Source organism: Carica papaya, chromosome 7 (assembly GCF_054855325.1).
Source record: "Carica papaya isolate Zhongbai chromosome 7, ASM5485532v1, whole genome shotgun sequence".
Taxonomy (NCBI): domain Eukaryota; kingdom Viridiplantae; phylum Streptophyta; class Magnoliopsida; order Brassicales; family Caricaceae; genus Carica; species Carica papaya.
Window position 1 is genome coordinate 13216891 of NC_142315.1, and position 14896 is coordinate 13231786.

Genomic DNA, 14896 nt, shown 5'->3' on the forward strand with positions numbered 1-14896 from the left:
TGTTAAATTGCAATCAGAAGAAAGCTAAAAAGTAAACCTCAAAGATACCTTTAATTCATGTTACATCAATCACTTCGCAATAAGATTTAATTGTACATGGTGAATTAAACAACCACGATTATAATAGAGAAAAATATAATCATTTAATAATCAAAAATAAATTTTCAACAAATTTCGAACACTAACATTCGAGTTTAATCAGAAAATCGTGAAAAATTCTACTCCAAAAATGTGTTAATTGGATATTAAATAAATATTACTTGATTAAGTAATGTTTTTTTCTTACCTTCTCTTTCTCTGTTTTAGCTCTAGAAGCTCATTGTCGCCGCTTCTGCTCGTTACTACTGTTCTCTGCCAAATGTTTCTCTATTTTCACTCATCTGCTTCTCCACTTGGTGGTGTTTCATCTTTATATCAGATGCACCCTCTGCCTTCTTCAGGTCTCGTCAAGCTTCTGCAGTTTTTCCTACTATCTCCTGTGCCTTCGTTCCTCTCTTTGCTGCTCTGGTCTCCAAGCTTTTTCTCCTTCACCTGCTGGCTGTCTTGCTTTTTGTCCTCCTTCTGCTTCACTAGATCACTCCTTTTTGTAGGTGGCGGGAGGTGGGTTTTTTTTTCTTTTGTAAACCTCTTCCTTTCCTTTTCCAGTGTGCCTCTTTTTATTTCAGCCAATTTATTTCCTCTTTTGATGCATATATGCCTCTTTCTACTTCTGCTAATTTTTTTATTCATTCATCAAAATGACATCATTTTATTCATTGTTGGCTTATAGTTCCCAGCTCTCAAAACGATGTCATTTTTGAATGTTGGTGTTAGGCTGGGCTTGTTGTAGATATGGACCAAGGCAAATACTTAATTTTTTCTTCTTCTCTTTTCAACTTTTTTTATATTTTCTTTACCAATGTACCATGTATCAAAAGTTTACTCATTAACCTATTTTTAACTCAAAATTATTTAAAAATTCTTCCAAATTTAAGTAAAAATGATATTAAAATATGAGTAAAATACCATACATCATGAATTTTTGTGGACTCATAAATACCAGATCGTTTGGTAGGAGTCAATATTTTTTTATTATTGATTGATGATTTTTATAAAATTGAAAGCCTTCGTAGAAAATTATATTGTCGTATTAAGTGCCTTCCAATTGACAGAGGAGATGAATTTATCTCTACTTAATTTAATAGTTTTTATTAAAGAATATGGCATTCGCAGGAAGTTTACTGCACCATGTACACTGGGGCAAAACGGTATTGTTAAATAGAAGAACGAACAGTGGTGGAAATTGCTAGAAGCTTACTAAAAGCCTAAGGTCTTCTAAACTCTTTCTAGGTTGAAGTAGTTACAACAACAATGTAGCTCTGGAATATCTCTTTAATAAAGGGCTGTTTTGAACAAAACGCAATATGAGGCATGGAATAGAAAGAAACCATATGTAAGTCATTTAAAAGTTTTTTGTTATATAGCCTATGCTTTAATTAATTCTCAATCTCGCCATAAATTTGATAAGAAAACTACTAAATGTATTTTTGTTGCTTATAGTTCTCAATCAAAAGCATATAGACTATACAACCCTTTAAGTGGCAAGATTGTTGCTAGCAAAAATGTGGTTTTTAGTGAAAAAGCAGAATGGGATTTAAGAGGTACTCAAAAGCGTTATCAAATTCTAATTTTATAAGATGTACTTCACCTTCAAATTCAGCAAGTCCTCTCCTACAGTCAACAATTCCTCAAGTTCAGTCAACTCTAGTTCCTCCTCATCAAGTGAAACTCCTCCAAGGAACTTCAAGTCCTTAAGGGAAATTTATTCTTCTAGTTTTTTTGCTTTGTGTGTTTCAAATCCAGAATTTTATGAGGAAGCTGTACAAATACAAAAATGGCGCAATACTATGGATGAAGAAATTGCTGTAATCTAGAAAAATAAGACTTGAGAATTAGTAGATTTACCTAAAATGGAAGCATATTATCAGGCTTAAATAGGTGTTTAAAACTAAGTATCAAGCTGATGGAAACATATAAAAGCATGAAGATCAACTTGTAGCAAAGGGATATGTTCAGCAACAAAGCGTCGATTTCAAAGAAACATTCTTACTAGTTGCTTGCTTTGAAACAATAAGGGTATTGCTATCTTTAGCTGTTCATTTATCTCTTCATGTTTTTTAATTTAATGCGAGATACACTTTCTTAAACGGAGACTTGAAAGAAGTTTTTGTTTATCAACCTGAAGCCTTTGTTGGAGTTGGCAATGAGAATAAAGTCTTTGAGTTGAAAAAAACATTATTTGGGTTTAAGTAAGCTCCGTGAGCATAGTATAGTAAGATTGACAACTATTTTTATGAGAATGGATTTGAAAGAAGTGGTAATGAGCCCACATTATGTTCAAAGAAATAAGGAAAAAATTATTTTCTTGTTATTTGTCTCTACATTGACAACATGATTCATTTCGGGTCAAGTGAATGTCTTCTTATTAATTTTAAGTCTTCCACGATGCAAAAATTTAAGATGACATATTTGCATTTGTTACAATATTTTTTTGGGCTTGAGATGAAACATGGAGTAGATGGAATTTTCATTATGCGGTAAAAGTATGCAATTAATATGCTCAACAGGTTCAACATGCTAAGCTGCAAAAGGCTTTCACTCTAATGAATTCAAATGAAAAATTGTAAGTTGAAGAAGGCACTGGAAAGACTAATGCAACTTATTTCCAAAGCTTGATAGATGGATTAAATTATAATCTGATGTTGTATTTTATATTAGTATTTTGTCTAGGTTTATGCATAATCCAACAAAAAATTACCTTGGAGCACCTAAAAGAAATCTTGTGATATTTTGTTGGAATAATTGACTTTAGAATTTAGTACTCTTAAAGTATCAAATAGTGATTGGGCAAGTTACTTGGATGATAGAAGAAGTACATCATGCTACAACTTTAGCTTTAAGTTTTGGTGTTGTATCTTGGAGTTCAAAGAAACGGAATATATTTATGTTATCATCTTCAAATGCAGCATTGCTGCAACATCATCAGTATGTCAAGCAGTATAACTTAGAAGAATTCTTTTTGTTTTGAGCCAAGAACAAGTAGCAGCAACTTCCATCTCTTGTGACAACAAAGGTACTATTGCAATGAAAAAAAATCCAGCTTTTCATGATATAACGAAGCATAAAAATCATTTCATTTGAAGACTAATAGCAAATTGAGAAATAGTGCTGGAATTTTATGGCACAAATGATCAAGTTACTGATTTATTTACGAAGTCTTTGTCTCAGCTAAAACATGATTATTTTCAACAGTAATTAGGCATATATGATTCTGAATCAAAAGAGCATGTTGAGAATGATTCAAAATCAATCACCCAAGTAAATGGGTCAAAATTAGTTACTATAAATTTGAAATATGCATACGCAGCAGATTTATCTGCATATAAGTTAGTTCTCATTTATTTGCGTATGCAATAGATTTTCTTCAATGTTTGTTCCTTGTCAGTGGCTATTAAGGTATCTGCATATCTAGCGTATCTTATTCCATGTATTTTGGTTTGTTAGTTATCTGTACAATCTATATTAAGACTCATTGTTTTACTTAAGATGTGAATGGAAAAACACATTCCTTTCTCATCTTAATTTATCCTCCTTAGTCTTTTTGCTTTTATTTTTTCAGCCAACATATCCAAGTAAAAATCCCAATCTGACTCTCTAATTATAATCCTTACAAAGAGTAATATAATTCATTGATATTTTAACTCTATGCAGGACTAGAAACTACATCGTAAAACACAAAGTTAACCTAGTTGGTCACTAGTGATCTTAATGACATACTAAAGCCAATCAAAGGCAACTGGGAGACACTAGTTCCTTTCTTTCACCCTTCCAAGAGGTCATGATTAATAGACAGCTTGTTGATCTGGGTAACAAAGGTAATTCTCATACATGGACCAATAAATGCATTAGTTTCGCAAATGTTAAAGATCGTCTAGATATAGTTGTTGGTAAATGGATCAATGGCAAAACCCTTTACCCACATATAATGGTAACATATTGTCTGTAACATTTTCTAATCTCTACTCCCTCCCTCTTAATTAATACATAAACATATAGGAAAAGTGGAATTTAAATGAATAATAATAGCTTCACGTAAAAATATTAAATAATTAATGATTAAAAAAAATATATCTACTGATAATCTAAAAATAACAATTGGAACAAAATTGTTATATAACCATATATTATCATGCAACTATTGAATTGATTTAAAGACATATATTACTAATATATAACCGATGTATACATGCATAGACGTTCTTAAAATGAATTTATTTTCTGTCTTTTTTAGGGATCTCGTTTTCTTCTTTGGGTGAACAAATGCTTTGTTGTCTAAGCAAATAATCTATCTATCTAGTAAATAGATTAAAAATTTATTTTTAAGTTATAAATTTCATTAAACTTTGTTATTTAAGAAAGTAATGGACATTTATATAATCCAAAGTATTCACATGGCAACCATTGGTGACACCTTGCGGAGGCATCATAGTAAGATTTACGTCCTTAATAACCATTCCATTTACAGTTACAATGCTAGACCATTTATATCTTATGATTACAAGTTAAGAGACATGTGACAACTACATCGTGTGGTTGGCATGGACATGTAGTAACGAAATAACTAACATCTAGCAATTGAATGTTTGCTTATGTACTTTTAAATTATAATTTGTAGTTATGGTATGTAACATTAAATATTTAGGTAAAAAAAAAAGAAATTAATTTTTGAACTTACTATATAAATTCGAATCATACACTCCTACAAATTTAACTTTTTACGTTTTTTTTTTTTTTATAATTAATGACTTGGATCCAAAAAATGACCGAAGAAATAGTATTTAAGTACAAGACTAGCATGAAGTTAATACGTCATAAACCCTTCAACTATCAGCATTTAACATGCATAAAGTTTTGAAGTCATTACTTTTTATTATTATTCATTATAAAATTATGTCATTTCTCCCATTTATTAGCTATTGTTACTCTATTTTTCAAATTAAAAATTTGATTCGTTATGATTAACTTAATTATATGATCTTGTAAAAAAAGCTTATTGCATTCTTTATATTCAATAATATTTACTAGTAGTTCTATAATATCATAACTTAATTCTAAAAAGGAATTGAGTAAGTTTATTGTAACTAGAGCATGTTCTCTTAGTAAATTTTTTTTTTTATTGAAGTTATCCTTTAGAAATGAACTTCATTCTAAAATTTATTACTCTCAACATAATCATACATTTTTATACTATTGAGAACCCTATGAACAATACATGACATTAATAGGGTAAAGATGCAGACTTATCAAAATTCTATGGTACTATGTTTAGAACAAACTTAAAATTTGTGCTAACTTCATTTGTAACTTCACATTTATTTCAATTAAAAGATCATAAAAGCGACATCTAAAACAATAAAAATTGAGTTTATATAGAATTTAATTTGAAATTAAAACAATTAGTTCAAAATTCCATCGAACTTCAAAAAAATAAAAAGTTTTATTCTAATTTCATATAAACTCAATTTTTATTATCTCAAAAGAAATTTACCTTCTTATAGTTAAATAAATTTTGAATTTCTTCTACATATAACCTAAGTTTTATAAATTTTTTTATTTATTATAGTAATGATTCACATAATAATAATTTAACGACCCATATTCTCTTACTAAGAAATGAGCGTTACCACACATATAAAACTGATAAATATTGCGCAATATTATGCTAAAATTTATAAATCAACGATACATCCCTTCTATGGAGTCGCAACCCATGAGGCTCACAAAATCTTTTAAAATTACATCACAATAATACGTCTAGATCTACACTGCACAAAAAATTTAGAATAGTTAAAAGATTCCTCAGAGTCTTTCTTTGATCTTGAACTCACTCATGATCTGAACTAATCTACACTGGAAAGATGTGAATTGAGATAAACTTCATGAACTCAGTAAGAATAGAGTAGTATTCAAAAACAGATATATGCAAATGCACATTCATACAGGTTTAATAAAACAAATGCACATTTTATTGAATAAAATCCAAAACTAAATAATAATCATAACCATCATCATTTTTTTTTTTTAACGAAAACATTATTGTTTCTTTCTCTTACTAGCAATTTTACAAACACAATACACCAAAATATAATAAGAATCATGATTACTTACCATTTTCATTTCCATCACTTATTGTCCATCATTAGAAACATTGAAGAAACATTATTAGAAACATTGAAGAAATAAAAGAAACTACTGACTAAGTACTCCTGCAATCGAAAAAGACAAGTTTCCGCCATCACCAGTATCACTGGGGGCCCATAAGAGTCCCCACTATACACAGATGTACAAAACATTTCTTTTAAAATTTACTAGTTGTCCCCATACCCCGTCCGGTAATGGGTGCCACAATTATAAACCGTCTCAATACCCTGTCTGGTAATGAATACTGGAATTATAAACCGTCTCAATACCCCGTCTGGTATCAGCGTAATTAAACCAATTCTCAACCCCGTCTGGTGATGCAAACAAGGCTAAAAACACTCAAGATACTCAAAGAGCATCAAAAGGTGACTTGGAACAAATTTCAAATGATGTAAACACAAACAGAGTTTTAAACCTGGAAAGTTTTAGCGGACCAGTAATAAGATCAAACGCAAAGAAGCTTAAAGAGTTGCTCCAAGTTTTTACTCAAAAACATGTGGATGATGGGCTGGCCAATTGTGGAAAGTTCAAATATGAGCTTTTTGAACAACCCAATTCGTAACTTTAATTGGATTTAAGTGATTTGGGATAATTTGGGCTTGTTTGAGTCTTATTGATAATAGGTGAATCAACCTTGTGTATGTACTGGATGAGTTGAGTTGTTTTATGTATTTTAGATTGTTTTATTTTAGTTTGAGTTAATTAAGCCCATATAGTTAAGTGTAACTCATTTTGGGCTTAAGTCTTGTCTTAGTGTTATTACAAGAATGAGCCTATAACTATATGGTGCCACAAATAATTAGTGGTGTTAGTTAAGAAGATTGGAGTTACAATGAGTTACATAACAATTAAATACCTATAATTAGCCTAGTTATTGTTGGAGTTACAATTGTAATTATCACATAATTAGTCTAGTTATTGTAGGAGTTACAATTGTAATTATTGTGTTATAACTTATCATTGATTTATTTGGCTATAAATACCAAAGGACCTCTTCTTTGTGGACATCAAGAGTTGTAATCAAATATTTTAAAATTGAGTTGAGATCGTTTTGATTTTCTTTTCACTTTATGCACAAGGTGTTGATTTGGAATACAATTGTTATCACTTGTATTTTAATTTTGATTTCCTATTTCAATTGTTCTTGGTTCTTGTTTGGATTGGGTTCAAGGGATATCATTTATCTTTCTTGGGTTCTATTTAACTTCTACCAATTGAGTGATTGAACAAATTTGATTCCTTTTTACTTATGATCTAAATTCTATTCTAAACCAATTGAAGAGTTCTAAGGTTCAAGTACGGGTCTTAAGGTTCCGCATCATTTGGTATCAGAGCATTGGTTCACCAAGTAAATTAGTCTATCCTTATTTTGTTGTCTTTATTTTCATTATTTCTTGCAAAAAAAGAAAGAGACAAATTTGCATTCAGCCAAAAAAAAAAATCAGATTAGCCTAATTTGCTTAATTGTGCAAAAGACACTTCAACCAATTCTACCTTGTGTAATTGAAACATCTGCTGTTATTTTCCTTTTATTATCTCATATAACATTCAAATACATTTAAAATTTAAAAGGAAAACTCATTTCAATGATGTTTGTGTAATTTTTGGGGCTGTTTGGAAATAACTCACCTCAATTGAGTTTGTTTTCATCCAAAACTGTTTGTTTCACTTAATTTGAGTTTTTGGGGATAATCTGTGATTCTGTTGGAGAATTACAAGTTTCATGTATTAAATTTTAAATTCACCATTTTTTTTCTTCTTGCATCTTTAGTTTTCATTTAATAATAATGCCCATTTGCTTCTTATTACCTCTTGAGGTAATAGTATTGATTTGTTTTTTGCCTAATTAACATAAAAATCATCATATACTTATTTCTATATCAAACGTGTGTTCTTCATTGTTTAGATTGTTCTAGTTTGCTTCTAGAATTGAATTCATGTATTTTATTTCTTTAGGAATTCTTTGTTATCTCTAATTAAAATTGAGTACATAGTGATAATTAATTATTGTTTGAATTGGTCCTTTTGTATAAAGTTATAAAAGATTGTTTGAGTGGTAAAAGCAAAAGAGTGTGAGCTCAAAAGAGGGTAAAAGCCAAAATTGAGTGAAACACGAGTGCCCATACTACGAGAGTAAACACCTAAGGGAGTGATTTGTGAGGTTGCAATCTATTTTGTTTGTCATTAAAATTTCATATTTGAAGATGGAGCCACAAGGGAGTGAAAAAAACATCAAATGATCAAGAATTCATCCTCAAACCAATGCAACAACAATTTGAGAGGATTCAACTAGCTATTAGCAACATAAATGATAAACTAAAGAAACAACAACATGAGTTAAATTCCATGAGATGGGAAGTTTCCCAAACCAATCTAGGGGCAAGAAAACTTCCAACACCACCTTTTGATCAGAAAGTGGAGGAAGAATTTGATGGCCAAGCTACTTTGGTCAATAAAGGTTAAAATTATGGTAGGGGACGAAACGATCTTGATAAAAACATTGGAAGCATCAAAATGAAAATCTCATCGTTTCTCGGCAAGAATGATCCGAGTGCTTATCTTGAATAGAAGCATAAGGTGGAGCTTATTTTTGAGTACCACAATTATTCGGAGGAGAAAAGATAAAGTTTGCGGCCGTGGAGTTTGGAGAGTATGTCATTGTGTGGTGGGATCAACTCATCACAAGTAAAAGGAGAAATGGAGAGAGACCTATTTCCACTTGGGCTGAAATGAAGGCTATCGTGAGAATGTACTTTGTTCCTACTCACTACTATAGGGACTTACATCAAAAATTGCAAAGCCTTATACAAGGGAACAATAATGTAGAATATTACTATAAAAAGATAGAGATAGCCATGGTAAGGGTTAATATTGAAGAGGATAGGGAAGCTACTATGGCAAGGTTCTTAAATGGCTTTAACAAAGACATAGCCAACATTGTAAAGCTTCAACATTATGTGGAGATTGATGATATGGTGCACATGGCTATAAAGATTGAAAGACAATTAAAGAGAAAGGGGAACACAAGGCAAGCCAACACTTATTCGGTCCAAAATTTCAATTGGAGGCCGAATTGGAGGGGAGATAACAAGGCTGTCCAATTCAAAAGAGATGATAAAACCAAGCTAAAAGATGCTAATGATAATAAAAATAATTTATTTTTAACTCCCAAACTCCTAGGAATAGGATATCAAGTGTTTTAGATGCTTGAATTTTTGTCATATTGCATCCCAATGTCCAAATAAAAGGGTAATGGTGATGTGTGGTGATGGTGTTGAAACGAATGATGAGAATGATGTGGAGGATAAAATGCCTCATTTGGAGGATTATAGTGATGGAGAAACGCCTATGGAAGGTAGATTGTTGGTTTCTAGGCGTGCCTTGAATACGCAAGTAAGGAATGATGATGAGCGGGTTAAATTGCAGAAAGAGAATATTTTTCATTCTAGATGTCTAGTGACTGGAAAATTGTGTAGCATGATTATTGATGGGGGTAGTTGTGTAAATGTGGCTAGTACCTTGTTTGTTGATAAATTGGGTTTGGAAATAACAAAACATACTAAACCCTATAAGTTGCAGTGGCTTAACAATAGTGGGGAGGTGAGAGTTAATAAGCAAGTGAGGGTGCCTTTTACTATTGGGAAGTATAGTGATGAGGTGACATGTGATGTAGTTCCTATACAAGCTAGTCATATTTTGTTGGGTAGACCATGGCAATGGGATAGAAGAGTGATGCATGATGGGTATCTTAATAGGTACATGGTAGAAAAAGTAGGCAAAAAGTATACTCTTCTTCCTTTAACCCCTAAACAAGTTTTTGAAGACCAAATGCAACTTGAAAAGTCTCATGATGAATTCGCACAAAGAGAGGCTGGGAGAAAAAGAAAAAAAAAAAGAGAAACGAAAAGAGAGTGAGAGAAAATTAGAGTGGAAAAATAAAGATCAAAAGGAAAAAAAAAGAGAGGTGCATTCGACCATAGAAAAAAATAAGGGAAAGAAAATGAGCTTTTATGCTAAAATGAAAGATGTGAGAAAAGCTTTATTTTCTAATAAGCAAATGATTGTACTCATGTACAAGAAAGCTTGTTTCTCAACTAACGAACTTGACCCTTCTTTGCTAAGTGTTGTGCTTGAAGTTTTGCAGGAATTTAGTAATATCTTTCTTGATGATCTACCTCAAGGTTTACCACCTTTGAGAGGGATTGAGCATCAAATTGACTTCATTTCTGAGGGCTGCCATACCAAATAGACCAGTCTATAGGAACAATCCCGAGGAGATCAAAGAGCATCAAATGCAAGTGGAGGAGCTCTTACAAAAAGAGCACATTCGAGAAAGTTTAAGCCCATGCGCAGTGCCCGTCTTATTAGTACCCAAATAAGATGGTAGTTGGCGTATGTGTGTTGATTGTAGAGCCGTCAATAAATAACGGTAAAATATTGATACCATATACCTCGACTTGATGATATGTAAGATGAGTTGCATGATGCTTGCGTATTTTCTAAAATTGATTTTAAAAGTGATTATCACCAAATAAGAATGAAACCAGGAGATGAATGAAAAACTGCTTTTAAAACAAAATAAGGGTTATATGAGTGGTTAGTTATGCCATTTGGCTTAACTAATGCGCCAAGTACTTTCATGCGTTTAATGAACCATGTTTTACGTGAATTTATTGAAAAGTTTGTGGTTGTCTACTTCGATGACTTTTTCTATATAACAAATCTATTGATGAGCATATCATGCATTTAAGGCAAGTGTTTGACACATTGCGCAAATTTCAACTATATGCTAACATGAAGAAATGTACATTTTGCATTGATGCATCATTTTCTTAGGGTATATCATGAGTGCAAAAGAAATTGAGGTAAATAGTGAAAAGATAAAGGCTATTCAAGAGTGGTGGACACTTAAAAGTGTAAATGAGGTGCATAGTTTTCATGGTTTGGCAAGTTTCTATAGGATATTTGTAAAAGATTTTAGCACTGTTGCTGCCCCTTTAACTGAAATCATGAAAAAAGATAAGGGGTTTATTTGGGGAAAAGAACAAGAACATGCGTTTTTCTTATTGAAAGAAAAGTTATGTAATGCACCTTTATTAAGATTGCCTAATTTTGATTCAACTTTTGAAATTGAATGTGATGCCTCTGAGCTTGGGATAGGTGTTGTTCTTATGCAGGATAAATGACTTATTGCTTACTTCAGTGAGAAGCTCAATGGTGCACAATTGAATTATTCCACCTATGACAAAGAGTTTTATGCTTTGGTAAGAGCATTAAAGACATGACAGCATTATTTGTAACCAAAGAAATTTGTGATTCACACTGATCACGAATCTTTGAGACATTTGAAAAGACAACGCAAGCTTAATAAACGACATGCAAAATGGGTGGAATTTATAGAGTTCTTCCCATATGTGATTCAATATAAGTAAGGAAAAGAAAATGTGGTAGCTGATGCGTTTTCAAGAAGGTACAGTCTTATCTCTTCTCTTTCTACAAAGTTGTTGGGATTTGAGCATTTCACAGAATTGTATGTGCATGATAATAATTTTTCAAATGTTTATGTGGCTTGTGAACATGCGGCATTTTAAGTCTTTATAGGCATGATGGTCTTCTATGTAAAAAGGGAAAATTATGTGTGCCTAATAGTTCTATTAGAGAGTTGTTTGTTCGTGAAGCACATAGTGATGGTTTAATAGGACATTTTGGGATTGACAAAACTTGGAGCATTTTACATGAACATTTCTTTTGGCCTAATATATGCAAATATGTTGAGAAAATTTATGCACAGTGCATCTCATGTAGGCAAGCTAAGTCTAGAGTTCAACCACATGGATTATATATGCCATTACCCATTCTTACAAATCCTTAGGTTGATATTTTTATGGACTTTTTGTTGGGTTTGCCTAGGACTAGAAAAGGCCGAGACTCAATATTTGTTGTTGTTGATCGTTTTTCCAAAATAGCACACTTAATACCATGTCACAAAGCAGATGATGCCACACACATAGTGGATTTATTTTTCCGCGAAATTGTTAGAATGCATGGCATTCCTAAAACCATTGTGTCTGATAGGGATGTTAAGTTTTTAAGCCACTTTTGGCAAGTTTTGTGGTCCAAACTTGGGACTAAACTTTTATTTTCTACTGCTTCAAATCCACAAACGGATGGTCAAACTGAAGTAATAAATAGAACACTTGGAACATTATTACGTGCTTTAATTGGAAGGAATGTTAAAACTTGAGAAGATATACTACCATTTGTTAAATTTGCTTATAATCGGAGTATACATTCTTCTACTAGGTTTTCTCCTTTTGAAATTGTGTATGGTTTTAATCCCTTAAGTCCACTTGATTTGTTGCCTATTCCTATAAGTGATATTTCTAATTTAGATGGACATACGAAAGCAAAAATTGTTAAAGCAATTCATGAAAAAGTAAGACAGAACATCGAAAAGAAAAATGAACAAGTAGCATCCCATGTCAATAAAGGAAGGCGCAAGATTTCATTTAAACCCGAAGATTGGGTGTGGGTGCACAAGCAACGATTTTCATCAAAACGAAAATCTAAGTTGGATGCTCGTGGGGATGGTCCATTTCAAATCATAGCCAAAATCAATGAAAATGCTTACAAAGTGGACCTACCAGGTGAGTATAGTGTTTCAGCTACATTTAACATATCTGATTTATCCCCTTTTGAAATTGATGCAGGAATTAATTCGACGACGAATCATTTTGAGGGGAGGGAGAATGATGCAAACAAGGCTAAAAACACTCAAGATATTGAAAGAGCCTCAAAAGGTGACTTGGAGCAAATTTCAAATGACGTAAACACAAATAGAGTTCCAAACCTGGAAAGTTTCAGTGGACCAGTAACAAGATCAAACGCAAAGAAGCTTAAAGAGTTGCTCTAAGTTTTCACTCGAAAACATGTAGATGATGGGCTGGTCAATTGTGAAAAGTTCAAATATAAGCTTTTTGAACAGCTCAAATTCGTAACTTTAATTCGATTTAAGTGATTTGGGATAATTTGGGCTTGTTTGAGTCTTACTGATAATGGGTGAATAAGCATTGTATATGAGCTGAATTAGTTGAGTTGTTTTAAGTATTTTGGATTTTTTTATTTAGTTAATTAAGTCCATATAGTCAAGTGTAACTCATTTTGGGCTTAAGTCTTGTCTTAGTGTTATTACAAGAATGAGCTCATAACTATATGGTGCCACAAACAATTAGTGGTGTTGGTTAAGAAGATCAGAGTTACAAGGAGTTACTAGGTTTTCTCCTTTTGAAATTGTGTATGGTTTTAATCCCTTAAGTCCACTTGATTTGTTGCCTATTCCTATAAGTGATATTTCTAATTTAGATGGACATACGAAAGCAAAAATTGTTAAAGCAATTCATGAAAAAGTAAGACAGAACATCGAAAAGAAAAATGAACAAGTAGCATCCCATGTCAATAAAGGAAGGCGCAAGATTTCATTTAAACCCGAAGATTGGGTGTGGGTGCACAAGCAACGATTTTCATCAAAACGAAAATCTAAGTTGGATGCTCGTGGGGATGGTCCATTTCAAATCATAGCCAAAATCAATGAAAATGCTTACAAAGTGGACCTACCAGGTGAGTATAGTGTTTCAGCTACATTTAACATATCTGATTTATCCCCTTTTGAAATTGATGCAGGAATTAATTCGACGACGAATCATTTTGAGGGGAGGGAGAATGATGCAAACAAGGCTAAAAACACTCAAGATATTGAAAGAGCCTCAAAAGGTGACTTGGAGCAAATTTCAAATGACGTAAACACAAATAGAGTTCCAAACCTGGAAAGTTTCAGTGGACCAGTAACAAGATCAAACGCAAAGAAGCTTAAAGAGTTGCTCTAAGTTTTCACTCGAAAACATGTAGATGATGGGCTGGTCAATTGTGAAAAGTTCAAATATAAGCTTTTTGAACAGCTCAAATTCGTAACTTTAATTCGATTTAAGTGATTTGGGATAATTTGGGCTTGTTTGAGTCTTACTGATAATGGGTGAATAAGCATTGTATATGAGCTGAATTAGTTGAGTTGTTTTAAGTATTTTGGATTTTTTTATTTAGTTAATTAAGTCCATATAGTCAAGTGTAACTCATTTTGGGCTTAAGTCTTGTCTTAGTGTTATTACAAGAATGAGCTCATAACTATATGGTGCCACAAACAATTAGTGGTGTTGGTTAAGAAGATCAGAGTTACAAGGAGTTACTAGGTTTTCTCCTTTTGAAATTGTGTATGGTTTTAATCCCTTAAGTCCACTTGATTTGTTGCCTATTCCTATAAGTGATATTTCTAATTTAGATGGACATACGAAAGCAAAAATTGTTAAAGCAATTCATGAAAAAGTAAGACAGAACATCGAAAAGAAAAATGAACAAGTAGCATCCCATGTCAATAAAGGAAGGCGCAAGATTTCATTTAAACCCGAAGATTGGGTGTGGGTGCACAAGCAACGATTTTCATCAAAACGAAAATCTAAGTTGGATGCTCGTGGGGATGGTCCATTTCAAATCATAGCCAAAATCAATGAAAATGCTTACAAAGTGGACCTACCAGGTGAGTATAGTGTTTCAGCTACATTTAACATATCTGATTTATCCCCTTTTGAAATTGATGCAGGAATTA

The 14896-nt window shown here is 32.2% G+C and overlaps 1 pseudogene; it reads left to right on the plus strand.

The window, feature by feature from the left end:
- Positions 1 to 1403: 1403 nt before the first annotated feature.
- On the plus strand, positions 1404 to 14554 carry LOC148252979 (uncharacterized; annotated as a pseudogene).
- Positions 14555 to 14896: the final 342 nt, after the last annotated feature.